The sequence below is a fragment of the Mastomys coucha genome, chromosome X (genome assembly GCF_008632895.1).
Source record: "Mastomys coucha isolate ucsf_1 chromosome X, UCSF_Mcou_1, whole genome shotgun sequence".
Lineage (NCBI taxonomy): Eukaryota > Metazoa > Chordata > Mammalia > Rodentia > Muridae > Mastomys > Mastomys coucha.
In genome coordinates, this window is record NC_045030.1 from 16,103,278 (window position 1) to 16,108,697 (window position 5,420).

A 5,420-nucleotide genomic window follows, 5' to 3' on the forward strand; every position below is an offset into this window, starting at 1 on the left:
TCATGTGTCTATCTTCTTTTAGTTTTGTTGGAAGATTACATTTTTGCTTTTTCAGGGATGTAGTTTCTGTTAAGCTTCTAATGTATACTCTCTCCAGTTTCTTTTTGGACGCACTCAAAGCTATGAGTTTTCTTCTTATCACTGTTTTCTTTGTGTCCCATAAGTTTGGGTATGTTGTGCCTTCATTTTCATTAAATTCTAAAAAGTCTTCAATTTCTTTAGTCTTTCCTTAACCATGTTATCTTTGAGTATGGTGTTGTTCAGCTACCATGCATACGTGGGCTTTCTGTTGTTTTGTTGTTATTGAAGACAAGCCTTAGTCTGTGGTGATCTGTTAGGATGCATGGGATCATTTCAGTCTTCTTGTATCTGTTGAGGCATGTTTTGTGACCAATTATATGGTTAATTTTGGAGAAGGTACCATGAGGTACTAAGAAGAATGTATATTCTTTTGTTTTAGGATAAAATGTTCTATAGACATCTGTTAAATCTATTTGGTTCATAACTTCTGTTAGTTTCTCTGTTTCTATTTAGATTCTGTTTCCATGATCTGTCCATTGATAAGAGTGGGTTGTTGAAGTCTCCCCCTATTATTGTGTGTGGTGCAATGTGTGCTTTGAGCTTTAGTAAAAGCTCCTTGCATTTGGAACATAGATGTTTAAAATTGAGAGTTCATCTTGGTTGATTTTTCTATTGATGACTATGAAGTGCCCTTCCTTATCTTTTTTGTTAACTTTTGGTTGAAGGTTGATTTTATTGAATATTAGAATGGCTAGTCCAGCTTGTTTCTTGGATCATTTGCTTGGAAAATTTTTTTCCTAGCCTTTTACTCTGAGGTAGTGTCAGTTTTTGTCACTTAGGTGTGCTTCCTGTATGCAACAAAATGTTAGGTCCTGCTTATGTGTCCAGTTTGTTAGTTTATGTCTCTTTATTTGGAATTGAATCCATTGATATTAAGAGATATTAAGGAATAGTGATGCTTCGTGTTATTTTTGTTGTTAGAGGTAGAATTGTGTTTATATGGCTATTGTCTTTTGGGTTTGTTGAAAGAAGATTATTTTCTTGCTTTTTCTAGGGTGTAGTTTCCCTTTTTTGTGTTGGAGTTTTCCATCTATTATTCTTTGTAGGGCTGCATTTATAGAAAGATATTGTATATTGGTTTTGTCATAGAATATCTTGGTTTCTATATGTATGGTAATTGAGAGTTTTGCTGAGTATAGTAGCCTGGGCTGGCATTTTTGTTCTTTTAGGGTATGTATGACATCTGCCCAGTATCTTCTAGCTTTCGTAGTCTCCAATGAGAAGTCTGGTGTGATTCTGATAGGTCTACCTTTCTATGTTACTTGACTTTTTCCCCTTACTGCTTTTTAATATTCTGCTTTTTAATATTCTTTCTTTGTTTTATGCATTTGGTGTTTTAATTATTGTGTGGAGGGAGAAATACTTTTCTGGACCAGTCTATTTGGAGTTCTGTAGGCTTCCTGTATGTTCATGGGCATCTCTTTCTTTAGGTTAGGAAAGTTTTCTTCTATAATTTTCTTGAAAGTGTTCACTGGCCCTTTGAGTTGGGAGTCTTCACTCTCTTCTATACCTATTATCCTTAGGTTTTGTCTTTTCATTGTGTCCTGGATTTCCTGGATGTTTTGGGTTAGGAGCTTTTTGTATTTTCTTTGACTGTTGTATCAATATTATCTATGGTATCTTCTGCACCTATGATTCCTGATCTCTTTCTTAGGTTTTCTATCTCCAGGGTTGTCGTCTTTTGTGATTTCTTTATTGTTTCTATTTCTATTTTTTATCCTGGATGGTTGTGTTCAATATTCCTTCACCTGTTTGGTTGTGTTTTCCTGAAATTCCTTAAGGGAATTTTGGGTGTCCTCTTTAAGGGCTTCTATCGGTTTACCTGTGTTCTCCTGTATTTCTTTAAGGGAGTAATTTGTCTCCTTCTTAAAGTCCTCTATCATCATCATGAAATTTGATTTTAAATCAGAGTCTTGTTTTTCAGGTGTGCTTGGGTATCCAGGGCTTGCTGTGGTGGGAGTACTCTGTTTTGATGATGCTATGTAGCCTTGCTTTCTTTTGCTTATGTTCTTGCCCTTGCCTCTTGCCATCTGGTTATCTCTGATATTAGCTTGTCTTGCTGTCTCTGACTGTGCCTTATCCTTCCTATAAGACTGTATGTCTTATAGGACCTGGGAGACCTGCTCTCTCCTGGCGTAATCTTGGTGTTGAAAGCTGTGGCACAGGCTCAGCTCTAGTTGCAGATGGAAACTGGAAGTATCCTGTACCAGGCTGCTCCTAAGTTCCTGTGTCCTAAGGGCTCTGGGCAGGTCCCTCAGTACAGAAGTGGTGCTCATAGGTATGGCAGCACTCTTGGGAGACCAGCTCACTCCAGGTGGGTCTTGGGTATGAAGAGCTGTGGCACAGGGTCAGCTCTGGGAAAGTTCTACATCTTAATTCAACTGCAGCCAGGAGAGACTAAAGCCTACCCCCAAAGTGACACACTTCCTCCAACAAGGCCACACCTACTCCAACAAAGCCACACTTCCTAATATTACCACTGCCTGGGCCTAGCATACTTAAACCACCACACAATCCTACACATTTGTTTATATGTAATTTTTTTCTTACTGCAATGGTAGATTTCAATAGTTCTGAGATCAAATGGCTCTCAAACTATCTGACCTTTTTATTGAAAATATATATATGTCCATGTTCCCCTGAGTTTCACATTTCAGATCCAAATCAACAGTCTGGGTGTATGTAGATGATCACAATGTTAGAGTACTTATGAATGGAATGAGTGACACAAAATAAAGATGCAGGGCAACTAGTTATTTGCCTGTCCTCTGACACACAAAAACCAAGGTGTCATTTTGAAACACAAGACACTCTCATCAGATAAAAAGTTCATTAAAATTTGATCTTGAACTTCTTAGCCTCCAGAAGAGTAATAAATAGGTTTCTACTTTATAAAAATTAAATGAAAGCTTATGAAGTATGTGTCTTGTGGGGGTAGAAGAGAAAGGGAAATCAGAGGGTAAGAATTAGAAGATGATGAAGAAGAAGGTGAAGGAAGAAGAGGAGGAGGAGGTACACAGCAAAGCTAAGCTGGTCTAATTGAAAAGGAGTAAAACTGTGTGATAGGAGCAGTTGTACGTATTTGGTGCTCCCTATACATGGAGTATATTGCTAATGATATTTTCACTAATATGTATATTTAATGTTTTATTACCATGGAATAATTTTATATAATAACAATTTTCATTATTACATTGTCATCCACATGCATAATGTATTTCAATCATATTCACTTTCCCACTTTGGAATTTTTAAGATTGGTTCTATGTACTCCTGGCTGACTTGAAGTTTCTTATATAGTTCACCCTGGTCATGAACTCACAAGGATCCTCCTGCCTCTGCTGCCATAGTGTTTGGGGCCCATTATCCCCTCCTGCCCTCCTTCCACTCCTGATGATTTTCCTCCTTTCCCAGCTAAACCTTCTTCCACTTTTGTGACCAGTATGTTTCATTAGAGTTTTTAACAGGGGCCTAGGGGAAAGTTTGTTTCTAGGAACATGGGTACCTTGGCTATAACCTTGAAGAATGAAAATTTAGCAGGAGTCAGGTCCCAGTAACCTACCCCTTCCATAACTTAGTATTGATGGCCTTCATCTTGTATAGACTCAATTTTTATTTTTATTTGTTTTTTATTAAATATTTTCTTTATTTACATATCATATGATTTCTCCTTTCCCAGTTTCCCCTCCAAACAAAAAAACAACAAGAACAAACCCCTGTTGCCTCCCCCCTCCCCATGCCTGCCACCTCACCCTCTCCCACTTAATGGCTCTGGAATTCCCCTACACTGGGGCACAGAACCTACACAGGGCCAAGGGCCTCTCCTCCCATTGATGACCGACTTTGCAATCCTCTACCATACACATGCTGCCAGAATGGACACTCTTCTTTTCTACTGTAGGAGACCAATGTTATACTATGCATATTTTCTTAGCTGTTCTCACCTCTATTAGATTGGAGGTTTCTTTATTCCCTCCCTTCTTATATGATTGTGTCCTAGGGAAAGTGTGTTTTCTGAGTGATGATTCTCTGACAGATCCAGCAAATGCAGCTATAACTAGTAATGCCTCAAATACAATTGATCTTCAAAGGTAAAGGAAAGGAAGAAAAGATAATTCAAAAATGTACCATCTTCTCAATTAGTCAACAAATGTGTAGATATGAGTGTGGGATAAATCTGGGAGAAATTGAGGTAAAAAGAGGGTGAATATAATCCAAACACAAAATAAGAAATTCTAAAAGAATTAATAAAATGTTTTTGAAAACTAGTATACATGAAGCAATTTTGAAAAGAAATAGAAGAGAAACCTTCTAACACAGCAGGAAAGTTAACAGTAGAAAGGGTAACAGAAAGGAATCTCTGATACAGTAGTTTTGTTTATCTTTGATATACTAGTAATTTAGCTATGTGTAATAATGCTATCTGTGGGTCATTTCAATTGATTTATCATTCCTTGACAATATTATGATTCAGTTATTATTTTCTCCTATTATAGAAACAAAAACACTGAGGCTTAGATACGTTTCAGTGACTAACTTGCCAAGTGGTCCCATATTATATGAATCAATACTCAAACCAATCTCTTTGATTTCAACAGCCCATACACTTAACTGCCTTTCTCTTTCATCACCTTCTATTATGCTCAAAGGCCTTATATTTTCTTAAATGAGTGAACTTTAAATAATTAAACATGGAAGAAGTCATAGACAATGTTTTATGTTTTATAGCATCTAATTTAAATTCAATTAGTTGAGTTTATTCCATAAATATGATTTAGTGATACATCCTGAATGACTCAAAGAGATTTATTCTAATAAATCTCAATGAGGGAGGATATTATACTAAACAATTATAAATCTAGTGCAACTTTATGTAGTCACAATTTAAACTTTGAACAAAATGTTATTGTTGAAGTCTTGTCAATAGTATTCATAAAGAAAATTGAAATAGTTGTATTAGCCTTTAATAATTTGGCAGTATGTTTTCTATGAAGCATATCATTAATTTAAAAAAAAATACATCCATAATTTAAAATTTGTAATAAATTCAAAAACCTTTTTTATTAAGAAACATTAGGGCTGGAGATATAGTTCAGCAGTATAAAGAACTTCTGGCAAAAGTATATATATTAAAAGCTGAGATTTAAAGAAATATCTTGCAACAACCTGCAGGGCTTTGAGATTGCCATACATCTTGGTGACATAGAGTGGAGAAAGAACAGATAAATGTACAGAAAACCTGGGATCAGGAGGGCTTTGAGCTCTGGTGGACTAGCAGCTGAGATGGGTTATCTAACCTTGGTTGGGGGTCTCTATAGAGGAAGAGTCTCCGGCTGCAG